Source organism: Carcharodon carcharias, chromosome 23 (assembly GCF_017639515.1).
Source record: "Carcharodon carcharias isolate sCarCar2 chromosome 23, sCarCar2.pri, whole genome shotgun sequence".
In the NCBI taxonomy this organism is placed as follows: Eukaryota; Metazoa; Chordata; class Chondrichthyes; order Lamniformes; family Lamnidae; genus Carcharodon; species Carcharodon carcharias.
In genome coordinates, this window is record NC_054489.1 from 10,064,442 (window position 1) to 10,079,212 (window position 14,771).

Here is a 14,771-nt window from a genome sequence, read left to right on the forward strand (position 1 = left end):
GGGGGGGGGGGGGGGGGGGGGTGTGGGTGGGGGGGGGTGGGGGTGGGGCGGGGTTGGTGGTGGTGGTGTGCCTGCAGACCCCCCCACAGAATAAACAAAACAACGGAAGTGCTGCAAAATATGTCCATGCAGCACAGTCAAGCACCTGAAAGCAAACCTCATTAAAAACCTGTCCCCGGATATCTCTCTTTATTTTATTTCCCCACGGAGATTTCATCTCCCCCCACCGGATCGAACTTTGAGCAAAAATGTAAAGGCCGCCCGGCCGATTGGCCCATCCGCCAACTGTAAGAGTGTTTGGGCCACGAAAAATTGCTTTCAAATGCCTCCTTAACGGGCTTAATTGCCCGCTTAATTGTCGGCAGGCGCGCTTTTGAGTGCTGCGCGTGTCCACCGAGCGAGATATCACGTGAGTGTGCCATGACGTCAGGCCACTCACCCGATGCCATCTCGCACCCTGTCCGGCCGCGTGCTTGCCTGCCCGCGGGACTTAAGATTCTGGCCATTACTTAACTTTGTTTGTCTGATTCTGATCAATTAACGGTGCCAGTGTGGGCATTTTTCAGTGGCGCAGTGTTTCAATGTCGATTCGGAGCTTCCTCGTTCAAATGCAGTGCTCACTCTGTTTAAATGTCATCTCGCTGCTGCCGGGGTGAAGTTGGTAACTTATTCTCCCTGTTGCACACCTCGAGTGGAATTTAATTCAAGTGATGGGGGGTCTCACTGGCGAGCCAGTGAGAGACCCGCTTCTCCTCCTTTGGAGAAGGTGAACCACATTAAGTGCTAATCACCATCGAGAGCTGCCAGCCACTCAGAGACGGGCAGGTATCCGACGTAGCCATACCAGTGGGAGCAACGGGAGCTGCTGGCAATGCACCTAAGAGGCCCAGGGTCAGTGAGGGGGGCGGGATGGGGGTTATGGGGTGGTAGTCATGGAGAGGAAGATCGGCGGCTAGGGCAGCAGATGGCTTTCAGCGCTTCCTCCCTTCCCGATGCTCCTTCCCAGGAGCCTGCAAGCAAACCCAACAGGGTTTTGTTTTATTGGGCTCCCCTCATGGCAAGTTTCCCACCTGCTGCTGATCGAATATCAATGGTGGCAGGATGAGGCCCTTAAGCCGGCAAATAATGCCCACTTGGCAGCAGGAACCGCCAACCCCACCCCCTCCAAAACTCCCCATGGTGAAGGGCATTAAATTCTGCCCATTGTTTTGTGAGTTTAGCTGTACAAACTGCAACTGAATGTGTGGATTTGACACTAGATCCTAAGCCCATTAGCACCACCTGCAGCATCTACCCACTGTGGATGCTGAGTTATTACATTGATGCTATATTCTGTGCACTTGTATACATGGCATTGACAACACAGTGCTGAAAAACTGAATGGTGAACCTGGCATTTCTTGTGTTTGCAAGTATTTAAGGAAGTGCAGGAATAGGACAATGTCAGAGCATCTGATATCATATGGGGACATTGATGATTGAAACTCAAGTCTCGTTTGGAGGATGCCTATAATTCAGTGTGATAAGAATGTTCTGTTGACGCTTAGTGAGGAGGATTTCCATGTTGGGCACCACATCTCTGCACAACAGTGATATGGTACCATTACATCATTTCTGGTAGCCATAGTTACTTATCTTCCAGTAAAATTTTGTATTCATTCATGGGATGTGGGCATCGCTGGCTAGGTCAGCATTTATTGCCCATCCCTAATTGCCCTTGAGAAGGTGGTGGTAAGCTGCCGCTGCAGTCCATGTGGTATAGGTACACCCACAGTACTGTCAGGGATGGAGTTCCAGGATTTTGATCCAGTGACAGTGAAGGAACGGTGATATATTTCCAAGTCAGAATGGTGTGTGACTTGGAAGGGAATTTCCAGCTGGTGGTGTTCCCATCTGTCTGCTGCCCTTGGCCATGGGTTTGGAAGGTGCTCTCTAAGGAAGCTTGGTGAGTTCCTGCAGTGCATCTTGTAGATGGTACACACTGCTGCCCCTGTGCCTCAGTGGTGGAGGTAGTGAATGTTTATGGATGGGGTGCCAATCAAGTGGGCTTCTTTGTCCTGGATAGTGTCAAGCTTCTTGAGTATTGTTGGAGCTGAATTCTTCCAGGCAAGTGGAGAGTATTTCATCACATTCCTGACTAGTGCCGTGTAGATGGTGAACAGGCTTTAGGGAGTCAGGAGGTGAGCTACTCACCGCAGGATTCCTAGCCTCTGGCCTCCTCTCATAGGCACAATATTTATATGGCTCGTCCAGTTCAGTTTGTGGGCAATGGTAACCCCCAGGATGTTGATAGTGGGGATTCAGCGATGCTAATGCCACTGAATGTCAAGGGGTGATGGTTAGATTCTTTCTTGCTGGAGATGGTCATTGCCTGGCACTTGTGTGGCGCAAATGTTACTTACCACTTGTCAGCTGAAGCCTGGATATTGTCCAGGCCTTGCTGAATTTGATCATGGACTGCTTCAATATCTGAGGAGTTGTGAATGTTGCTGAACATTGTGTAATCATCAGTGAACATCCCCACTTCTGACCTTATGCTGGAAAGAAGGTAATTGATGAAGCAACTGAAGACGTTTGGGCCTTGGACACTACCCTGAGGAACTCCTGCAATGATGTCCTGGAACTGAGATGATTGACCTCCAACAACCACAACCATCTTCCTTTGTGCCAGGTATGACTCCAATCAGCGGTGAGTTCTCCCCCTGATTGCCATTGGCTCTAATTTTGCTAGGGCTCCTTGCTGCCACACTTGGTCAAATGCTCGTTCAAAAACTGAAGCAGTTTCTTATCAAGTTGGGCATCACAGCATTGAAGACTGTCAGACAATGAACTCCATTACCTTGTTGGCAGAAGTGTGGGCCAGCTGTATGGGGTACAGCTCAGTGGTAGAGCATTTGACTACAGATTAAGTAATCCTTGGTTCAAGTCCAGGTACTCCCTATCGACACTTCATTCTGACTTCTGTCGAGAGTCTTCTGGGAAGTTTTCCTTTCTTGTATGATTAGAATTTTGTTGCTTGTTATGTCCACAGCAGCTTGTGGTGCAAATGGAATTCATGCCACAAGTGAGATTCATTGTTTCTCCGGCTGGGAGCAGTGGCAAGTTGTTTTGTTGGATGCTAAGATGTTAATAAGTACGCATTACCTGGATTCTTTGATTCTGGGTCGCTCTGTCCTTGCACCTCATCCTCAATATTGTACCAATGAATCTATACTGCTTCTACGTGTTCTTTTTCCTAATGTGCATCACTTCACAAATATCCACATTAAATTGAATCTGCCATGTATCTGGCCATTTCACCACGCAGTCTATAACCTCCTGAAATCTGCTGCTGTCGTGAATGCTATTTCCTAAATTGCCACAGTTTGTATTGTCCCTACATATGGTTTCAGTGTCTGGTGGGTTAACCTCAAATTTGGAGGTTTTGACTGCAGATTAACAGGTCACAAATTAAAATCTGATTGTCCCCTCACTTGTGTCAACACAAGGAATGGAAGTTACACACACATCCCTCTGCAGCATCTTCCAAACCCACAATCTCTACCACTTAAAAGGACCAGGGCAGCAGATACATGGGAACACCACCACTTGCTAGTTCCCCTCCAAGCCACATAACCATCCTGGCTTGGAAATATATCGGCTGTTCCTCCACTGTCGCTGGGTCAAAATCCTGAAACTCCCTTCCTAACAACACAGCGGCTGTACCTACACCGCATGGACTGCAGCAGCCTATGAAGGCAGCTCACCACCACCTTCTCAAGGGAAACTAGGGATGGCCCTGCCAGTGACATCCATATTCTCATGAAAGTATAAAAAAATTGAATAAAAATCTCTAATTGACAGAGCTGCGAGAATCGCAACAGAGTGAAAACAGGAAATTGATGAGAGTAGGAATTCAGCACTTTGGGATGTTCAATGCCTATGAAAGGTGCTATATAAATGCAAGTCTCTCTTTCTTTCTTTCTTGGACTATTACATATGCAGGATATACCTCCAGTTGCATGAACTTAAGCTTATGGTTTCTGAACTTGAGCAACGAGCAACGAGCATCATCTCAGGCATACAAAAAGCTGAGAATTTCCTGGAGTGTAGGTTCCAGGAGGTGGTCACCCTACAGCTTAGATGGTTCAGGAGAATAGTAAGTGAGTGGCTATCTACCCAGGGGAGGAAGAGGCAGACAGTGCAAGAATCTTCCAGGAGTGCAGCACTTTCAAACCAGTTTTCAGCCATGAATACCAATGAAGGTGAAGACATCATGGATGAATGGAGCCTAGAGCACATCTATGGCACAAATGACTGCACTTTGTTAAGTGTAGAAATGCAGTGGTCACAGGGTGACAGAGGGACGTCTCTGCAACTATCAACTTCAGCTCCACATGGTTTGTTGCCTCCCTAGTTCTAGGGTAAAAGATATCACTGAGAATGTGCTGAACATTTGGAGTGGGGAAGGGGAACAGCAAGAAGGTGTGGTCCATGTGAGAACCAATAACATAGGAAGGAAAAGGGTTGAGGTCCTGCTGTCAATGTTTCAAGAGCTAGGGAGGAAGTTAAAAAGCAGGACCTCATACAGTCATACAGTCATTGAGGTCTACAGCACAGTAAAAGGCCCTTCGGCCCATCGAGTCCATGCTGGTCAAACAAGTACCTAGCTATTCTAATCCCATTTTCCAGCACTAGGCATCGCAAGTGCACATCCAAATACTTCTTAAATGTTATGAGGATTTCTACCTCTACCACCCTTTCAGGCAGTGAGTTCTGGATTCCCACCACCCTCTCAGTGAAAAAGTTCTTCCTCACATCCCCTCTAAACCCCCTGCCCCTTACCTTAAATCCCCTTACCAATAACCCCCTGGTTATTGATCCCTCCACCAAGGGGCAAAGCTCTTTCCTGTCTACCCTATCTATGCCCTTCATAATTTTATACATCTCAATCATGACCCCCTCAATCTCCTCTGCCCAGGGAAAATAACCCCAGTCTATCCAATCTCTCCTCATAACTAAAACTCTCCAGCCCAGGCAACATCCTGGTAAATCCCCTCTGCAGTCTCTCTAGTGTAATCACATCCTTCCTATAATGTGGATTCCAGAACTGCACGTAATACTCTAGCTGTGGCCTAACCAGCATTTTATACAGTTCCAGCATAACCTCCCTGAATTTATATTCTATGCCTTGGCTAATAAAGGCAAGTACCCAATGTGCCTTCTTAACCACCTTATCTACCCTGTCCAGCTACCTAAAGCGACCAGTGGACATGCACACCACCCTGATTGTTGGTACTTCCCAGGATCCTGCTATTCATTGTGTATTCTTATGCCTTGTTTATCCTGCTTGGGCATCACCTCATGCTTAAAGAAAGAGAGGGGGCACCTGGATTTGAACCAGAGACCTCTTGATCTGCAGTCAAATGCTCTACCACTGAGCTATACCCCCACACTATAACAGGTAGGGGGGCACTTGAATTTGAATCAGAAACCTCTTGATCTGCAGTCAATTGTTCCACGACTGAGCTCTACCCGCGCGAGCACAAAATTATGAGTCCTTCACGACTACATTTTATTTTTAATAATTGCCATGCATGTGCACATTTGGCAAAACATAAAAGCACCAAAGGCAGCACCTGGATTTGAACCAGAGACTGCTTAATCGGCACTCAAATATGCTACCACTGAGCTACACCCCCGCAACAGAGACAATCATGGGATTGCTTCCAATTTCATGTGGTGGGGGGGGCGAAGTAGGAATAGTTAGATAAAACAGGTTACTATGTGATTGCAGCAATGGTGCACGAGGGAGTGTCTCAGATTCCTGAGACATTGGGACCATTTCTGGGTTAGGACGGACCTGCTCAAGTCAAAAATGCTGCTCTGCAATGGAATTGGGACCCATCTTCTGGTCCCAGTGGAATTGGGACCCATCTTCTGGTCCCAGTGGAATTGGGACCCATCTTCTGGTCCCAGTGGAATTGGGACCCATCTTCTGGTCCCAATGGAATTGGGACCCATCTTCTGGTCCCAGTGGGAGGTTAACCAATGCTGTAAGGGTGAGCTTAAATTAATTTGGCAATTGGATGGGAACCATCACGAAACATTGGAGAGGAGAAACAAGCTAAATAGAGAACTGGGAGAGGCAAATATTGCATGAGTAAAGAATAGTTCAAAAATAGAAGGGATCAGACAGGGAGCAAATGCCCAGGGGTTCAAGCTTGATTTGCAGCACATGTATGTTAATGCACTGAGTGCTGTGAAATAAAACAGCTGAGTTTCATATAAACGTGAAGACGTGTGTGGGACCTTCAAAAGAAAAGCCGAGATCTCTAGCATGATTATATGTGACATGCACCACAATCAACTATGGACATAATAGCAGTTCTACAGCTGCAGGAGAGGTAGCTAAAAGCATTTAGATAGGGGGCACCTAGACTTGAACCAGGGACTTTTGATCTACTAAAATCCTGGAATTTCCCCCCAGCTAACAGCAATATGTGTGCACCTGCACCACATAGATTGCAGTGGTTCAAGAAGACAGCTCACCACACCTTCTCAAGGGCAACTAGGAATGAACAATAAATGCTGGCCCAGCCAGCGATGCTCACATCCCGTGAATGAATTAAAAAAAAGTCAAATGCTCTACTGCTGAACTCTACAGCCATCAGTTACCAACTGCCCCTATACACAAAGTAACAGATCTCAGTACCTGGCAGTCATTTGTGTTGATGGGACCAAGCTGAAAAGACAATGCTTCAGTTATTTTGTGAAGCAAAGAGCTACATCTATGAGAAATGTTGCAGGAGTGATGATAATAATATTGTTATGTAGAGATGCACAACCCAACGTGGACAGCCTGCCGACAAAGCTTCAAGTTCTTACCATAAAATGCTGAGTTAGAAACATCCGCAAATTGACAACTGAATTTCAACCGCAGATGTCTCCACCTGAAATCAAATGTTCCGCCACTGTGCTATGCCCCCACCTTTTACATTCTTGCCTTCAACACAAGCAATGCCAGGTTCGATGTTCAATTTGCATCTTTATGCTATCAATGCCATGCAGCAAATGTACCGAATGTAGCTTTGATATAATAGGTATCCAGCAATGAGCAAAAGTTACAGGGGGAGCTCATATGCTTAGCAATTATAACATGTCAAAGCTGTACCTTTCATTGCAGCTTTCACAACAGAAATGGTGGTTAACTAAATTCATCAAACAATGTGCACAACAGGGAGAGGAAATTACCAACTTCACCACAACAGCAGTGAAATAGGAACATAGGAGTAGGCCATTCGGCCTGTCAAGACTGCTCCGCCATTCAATTAGATCACTGCTGATCATCTACCTCAATGTCACCCTCCCATACTATCCCCATATCCATTGACGTCATTAGTATCCAGAAATCTATTGATTTCTGTCTTGAACTTGCTCAATGATTGAGCCTCCACAGCCCTCTGGGGTAGAGAATTCCAAACATTCACTGCCCTCTGAGTGAAGAAATTCCTCCTCATAAATTCCTCCTCAGAAATTCCTCTTAAATAGCCTGCACCTTATTCTAAGACTGCGTTCCTTGGTTCTAGACTCACCAGCCAGGGGAATACTTCTATCTACATCTACCCTGTCACACCCTGTGAGAATTTTTTAAGCTTCAATGAGACTACCTCCCATTCTTCAAAATGCTGGAGAATACAGATGGAGTCCTCAATCTCTCCTCACTAAAACAATCCAGCCATCCCAGGGATTAGTCTGGTGAACTTCCATTACATTCCCTCTTTGGCAAGTAAATCCTTCCTTGTATAACGAGACCAAAACTTACACAATACTCCAGGTGCGGTCTCACCAAGGCTCTATCCAATTGCAACAAGACATCTTTACTCCTGTGCTCCAATCCCCTTCCGATGAAGACCAACATACCATTTGCCTTCCCATGTGTCTTGAAATGACACTTCAGCAAAGTGGGCACCTGGAGCTCTTGACCAATGGTCTAATGTTCCACCACATAACCGCACTACTGCACATAATTCGATCAGGATCAAAAGAAAATTGGTTGGCCAATGTGCACTTGCCAATATTTGTGGAATCATAGAATGAAATAGAACAGAAGCCAGCCATTCAGCCCATCTTTCATGTGTCAACTCTTTGAAAGAGATTTACAATTGGTCCTCTTCCCTGCTCTTTCCACAAAGCCCTGCAAATTCTACCCTTCAAGCAGTTAAAAAGTCACCTTTTTGAAGTTATTATTGAATCTGATTGCACCTTGCTGTTTGGCAGTGCATTACAGATCATAATTAAATTAAAATAGCAGCACTGCAGGGAAATCAAACAGAATAACACCTCAACAGGAAACACTTGAACAAAAGGGGGCACCTAGATTTGAACCAGGGACTGCTTGATCTGCAGTCAAATGCTCTACCACTGAGCTATACCCCCACTACACTGCTACAGTTGCCCTCAAACAAGGTAATGGATCTCAGTTCCTGGCAGTTGTCATTGTTAATAGGGATGGTAGCATCTGTGGAGAAACAAAGGGTTAACATTTCCAGTCCAATGTCATTCTTCTTTGACTAAATTACCAGTGAAATGATATTAAAACAGCATGGATATTTGGATTTGAACTGTGGTTTGTAGTTTGATCAGAACCAAAAAAGAATCCATCTCAGTGTTTGTTGAAACATTGAATGATGCCACTCAGAAGGTTGCCAATCAGTCCATCCTGCATTCTCCAGCTCTTTCCCCAAAACACCGCAAGTATACCCTTCTACCGTATACCATCTACCCTTCAAGTATTTATCGTATTCCTTTTTGAAGGTTATGACTGAACTCACATTCACCATTCTTTCAGGCAGCATACTGATTTAAATGCCAATCCTACAGCAAAGTCTGACTATTTCCAAAATGATGCACTTGAACAAAGGGAGGGAAAACCTGGATTTAAACTAGGGATCTCTTGGACTGCGGTCAAATACTCTACCCTGAGTTATACCCCATCCTGTAGGTTACCCTTTGTGCATCCATGACAATGGAACCCAATTGGCATTTACCAATGTAAACAAGACAAGGCCAAAAAGAAACTGCCTATGTTTTGATGGAAGATAACCCTTTCTCTCTCTAGAAGCCCCTCGAAACAAGGAGGATGCTTGCCACAGAGTACAGCCATGGCAAGAGCTTGGGCATGGAGTCCTTTAACATGGGGATGGGAGACAACTACAGCTATCTGAAACAAAAACAGAAAATGCTGGAAAAACTCAGCAGGTCTGACAGCATCTGTGAGAGAGAAACAGAGTTGACATTTTGAGCCTGTATGACCCTTCTTAAGAGCTACCAACTATCAGAAATCTGGGAACCACGGATCAACAGCCGGAAAATGGGATTAGGCTGTATATGATGGGCCAAATGACCTCCTTCTATGCTGTGCTTCTAGGTTTCTGTGCAGCAGGAGTGTGTATGCTTTGCAACTGTTGTTAAACCCTTACATTCAGCTGCAGCGTGCAGAACAAAATTTAACCAATTTCACTCTGCAAATTCCACCTCTTCAGGCTAATTCCTCAACTCAGTGTTTTGTCTGACACGTTAACAAGGGCTACTGGGATGATATCCTGGAGAGGCCAGGAAGCTTTATTACAGGAGTCAGGACAGCGACCGAGAGAATCAAAAAGAGGGAATTTCTTTCAGAACCATACGGTAAGACAATGGAATTTCTAGGGTATTTCGAGGGATTAGGCATTGGAGGAGTTAAATGACCCCAAAACTGCTATTCTGCAGCATCCTCTTACTTTGAATTTAAATAAAATCATAACTGTTTCCGATATAGAGTCAGCTTCAAAAATTGAACAGACACTCCAAAAAGTCTCAGTCTGTGACCCGGCAGTAACAGGTTAGAAACAAAAACACAAATTGCTGGAAAAACTCAGCAGGTCTGACAGCATCTGTGGAGAGAAAGACAGAGTTAACGTTTCCAGTTGGTATGACTTCTTCAGAGCTTTTCTTTAGTTCTGAAGAATCGTACAGACTCGAAATGTTAACTCTGTCTTTCTCTCCACAGATGCTGTCAGACCTGCTGAATTTTTCCAGCAGTTTTTGTTTTTGTTTCAGATTTCCAGCGTCAGCAGTATTTTGCTTTTATCTTAGTAACAAGTTAGATTTTGAAAGATATTGTTAATCACAAGAGCAAAGTTCGAGAGCTTTATCGACATTATTTGAGCTGTGAGAGGTGCAACTGACTGGAAAGTGCTTCACCGTTGCCAGTTTCGCTGGAGCAGACAGTCCCAGGCGGGAATGATGTCACCCCATTCATCACAGCGGCAGCAATATCACACCTCAATAACATTTTCAATTTTCCTCTCCTCTGCCGAAGGCAGGGGAGTAAAATTAGTCATGGGCGGAACGCACAACTTGCGGAATCACTCCAGTTTCCTGTTATGACTTAAGAACGCTGAATATCAGGCGGGTTGTGCTACGGAAGCAAATGTGATTCCCCTTGTTTTCCACTGACAATTCTCACTATCTTTCGGCAACCGTGCAAAGGTTCACAGTTCACACAAACAAGGTAGGAGGGAGGAGACAGTCCATGCAGACACCTGGGCAGCTGTGTGAATACCCCTGTATCTCACTTGCAGCACACTGGGCAAGTGATTGACCATAAGACCATAAGAGATAGGAGCAGAAATTAGGCCATTTGGCCCACTGAGTCTGTTCCACCATTCAATTGTGGTTGATAAGTTTCTGAACCCCATTCTCCCCATAACCTTTGATCCCCTTACCAATCAAGAACCTATCTATCTCGGTCTTAAATACACTCTGGCCTCCACAGCCTTCTGTGGCAATGAATTCCATTGATTCAAAACAAAGCATGCAGCTTACACCAAATACAATTTTACAAGGGGGCACCTGGATTTGAACCAGGGACCTCTTGATCTGCAGTCAAATGCTCTACCACTGAACTATACCCCCTTGCTAGTGCAAATAAAATACATGCAACAAATCTCACACATTTCTGCATATGTATTGTGTAATTTTTCTGCTTAAGTATTGCAGCTTCTAGATGTGTAGAGGCAGTAGTTTTGTGCAGAGAGTCACTGATCTGGAATGCACTGCCTGAGAGGCTGCTGGAAGCTGATGCAATAAAAAGTTTTAAAAGGAACTTGGATAAGTAATTGGAGGGGTTAAAATTTTGCAGCGTTATGGAGAAAGAGCAGGGGAGTGGTTTTAAAAGGACAGCTATTGCGAACAGCCAACCGCTTCCTCCGATTCCAATGAATTCTAATTCCCGAGTGGATGGACCTGGCTGCGTTACTCTTACACCAGATCAGGTGTTCACACACATTGTGCACATACTCATTGTACAAACAAGTAGATAAAAAAGAGCAAGTGAGGCATAAAGTGCCCATTTTTTCAGGGGTTTTTGCTTTATGATTCGCAACTTCTTTCAGGTCCTTTTGGTAAAATTATGAGTCCTTCACAACTACTTTATTTTTAACAATTGCCATGCGTGCGAACATTTTAAGAAACATAAAGGGACCGAAGGGGGCACCCGGATTTGAACCAGGGACCTCTTGATCTGCAGTCAAATGCTCTACCACTGAGCTATACCCCCTCAGACATAAATAACTTGCCTTAAAAGGGCCTAATAATAGGTTGTTGTTGTAGATTACCAATTCGTGTGTGATTAATACATTCAAAACTTTTATACAGCAAATTCTAATGAATTATGGAGAAAGAAGTGGATTATTTAAAGTTCCTCTTTGAGCTCTCCCTTGTGGGGGCAAACTTGCACTGCATGTTCTAAACACAGTGATCATTTTCCACAGCCATTATTTCCTAACCCCGAACGCAAGCTAGAGGAGTGGGCGTAGAGTTCAACAGAAAGTTTATATTTCTAAACTTTGGAACTGTCTCCAAACCCCACCTCCCTTATCAAAATTTATCAGTTCCATTCAGGATTGCCTAATGTGTTTTTAGAAGCACTGACCACATTTACTCTCCCTTTATATAACAACACCCCAGATAAAGGGGACAGCCGGACTCTGCTGATACTGACCTCTGATATTATCAATCAAAAGTCTGAGTGCTTCCCTTTTGAAAAGGAAGTGAAGGTCCGGAAGATGGGTCCAGTTGAGTTAGCTCATCGCAGTTATGATTGACCTCTGTTTGTCAGCCACTGTTGATTGCCATCAGGTTACAAACATGTGCAGAAGGCATTATCTTTCTTTTTAGGCAGTCCCTCAGGATCGAGGATGACTTGCTTACACTCTGGTTCCATGCGTTCTGAGATGGTTGATAAGTCCAATTGCAATCTGCAGACTTGCTACATTTGGAGCAAGTGGTGCTTGAAGAGTTGGGTAGGCGAGTTGTTTGGAGTTATGTGTGCTCCCTTCGCAATGCGTCTTCTCTGCACATTCCCGACAAAGTGTCTCGATGTGTTCTGTGCCTTCCAGAGTGAACCTTCTCCATGTTTGTAGGTCACAAGTCAGGGAGTCCTTTGAGTGGGCGGGATGTTTAACCTCTTCAGGGATGCTTTGAGGAAATCCCTAAAGAGTTTCCACTGTGCTCCTGGGAGTCTCTTGCCATGACTGAGTTCCTATCAGAGCAGTTGCTTCAGGGGTCTGGTGTCAGGCGTACAAACAACATGTGCAGCCCAGTGGAGCTGGCTTTGCATGGTTACTGCATCAATGCTGAGCATGTTGGCTTGGGAGAGGAGGCTGTTGGACTGCCTTCCTTGCCACTGGATTTGGAGGATCTTGTGAAGGCCCTGCTGGTGGTGCTGCTTTGAGGTGCCTGCTATAGGTTGTCCAAGTCTTCAGAGCCCAGGAGCACAGGAATCACAGTTGCCCAGTAAACCTGGCCTTAACCTTGAGTTTGAGGTCCTGGTCCACAAATACCCTTTTTCCTCAGTCAGCTAAAGGCTGAGCTGGCTCCTGGAGGCTTTGTTGCATTTTGTCATCTATGTCTGCTGCCTTCATTGAGAGGAGGCTCCCAAGGCATTATAATGCCTTGGAATCAACTTATCAAGGACATTCCTCTATGCTTCATTCTAGGTAAGACTAGGGACCATTAAATTCTCAACCATTGAGCTACATAACCCCACACAAAAAACTTCACTATCAGGTAAATGATAACATTTTATAATGTAGAATATATATTGTCAGATTTCACTACAAGGTGCAGAAGACAGTTTTTTTTTGCCATCTAGCAACAGAACACTGTTCATTTTGCATTTTCCCTCATTAGCTGCAAGCCAGTTTACCATGATGAGGGACCTGAAACAAAATAAGAGAAAAGAGTTAATACAGAATAAAGAAAGATATAATATTCCCCTATCTCTCCTGAAAATGATGGCTCCCACTCAGATATTGTGTGGGCAGGTAGAGATTGGACAAGATTGAGCTGCACTCCTTGGTTATGCATGTGTAATATTACTTCAAGGTAATCATCTACAGTCAAAGGCAGCACTTTACCATAGAACATTAAGTGGTATTGAAGAATATGTGCAGAGAATAGGGCTATAGCTCAATGGTAAAGAATTTGACTACAAATCAAATTAGGTGCCCCTTTATATGAGGTAAAACATACTTTGTATCTGCTACTGTAGTTTTATTTGTATATGTCATTAAAATATAATTCCCAGGTTTTTTACCTAACATTATACACTCCCCCTTAAATTAGGTGGCAGAGGTCGGTCAGGGGAGCTGCTCACTTCAAATTCTTTTCAATCGTCTTGAAGAGGGAAGATACAACTTCGCATCATAATTTGTTTCATGTCTTCCAGATACAGCATCCCATACCAGTTCACAGCTAATGTATTTCCTATATAGGCAAACACAGTGGCTAATTTGCACACAGCAAGGTCCCACAAACAGTAAACGAAGGTAAATAACCAATTCATTTAGTTTTGGTGATACTGGGTAAAGGAGAAATACTACCTAGGATATTCACAGAACTTCTAGCTTTGTGTTTCAACCCTGGTTCAGCAGGTAGCACTCTTCCCTCAGAGCCAGAAGATGGTGGCTTCAAGTTCCACTCCAGGTGGTGCAAAAATCTAGGGTGATGTTCCAATGCAGCACTGAGGGAGTGCTGCGCTGTCAGAGTTGCTATCATTCAGATGAGACATTAAACTGAGGCCCTGTCTGTCCTCTCAGTTAGATGTAAAAGATCTCATAGCGTTATTTCAAGGAAGAGCACAGGTGTTATCCCTGGTGTCATAGCCAATTTTCATCCCTCAACCAATATCACAGAACACATTATCTAATCATTATCACATTACTATTTGTGGAAGCTTGTTCTCAGCAAATTGGTAACTGCATTTTCTACAATTACATTTCAAAAGTAGTTTATTGACTGTAAAGTGCTTCAGGGTGTCTTGTAGCGGTGAAATGTGTTATATAAATGCCATAGTGCCACGAGGCTCTTTTACATCACCTGAACAGGCCGATGAAAGTCAGTTTAAGATTTCATCAGAAAGACAGAAACTATTATCAATCCTACCTCTCTGTTTTCCTACTGAAAAAAAATCAGTTTCAGAGAAGCATTCAGGTTTTAGATGATCCTTTACCCAGCCCTCTGATTTCTGTGTCTTGTATAAATCAATTAACTTTCTGCAAAAACAGTAATGATATTTTATGGCAAAAATTAAAAGGACAATGCCTTAAATAACAATCAAGGAATATCACAATACATTCACTATTAATGTTAGGCAACAGGATTTTAACAAATTAGGCCTCCCCCAGACCTGACAAATCTCACTCATTTGAATCTGGTTTACCAATTTCTAATGTTCCTCTTCCAATG

General features: G+C 44.3%; 4 non-coding genes across 4 annotated transcripts; all 4 read right to left on the reverse strand.

Annotated features, from left to right (window-relative positions):
• Window positions 1-5,358: 5,358 nt before the first annotated feature.
• On the reverse strand, window positions 5,359-5,430 carry trnac-gca. Its single transcript has one exon. It is a non-coding gene; the product is annotated as a tRNA-Cys (tRNA).
• Window positions 5,431-8,345: 2,915 nt separating this feature from the next.
• Window positions 8,346-8,417, reverse strand: trnac-gca. Its single transcript has one exon. It is a non-coding gene; the product is annotated as a tRNA-Cys (tRNA).
• Window positions 8,418-10,865: 2,448 nt separating this feature from the next.
• On the reverse strand, window positions 10,866-10,937 carry trnac-gca. The gene has a single exon. It is a non-coding gene; the product is annotated as a tRNA-Cys (tRNA).
• A 571-nt stretch (window positions 10,938-11,508) lies between these two features.
• trnac-gca lies at window positions 11,509-11,580 on the reverse strand. Its single transcript has one exon. It is a non-coding gene; the product is annotated as a tRNA-Cys (tRNA).
• Window positions 11,581-14,771: the final 3,191 nt, after the last annotated feature.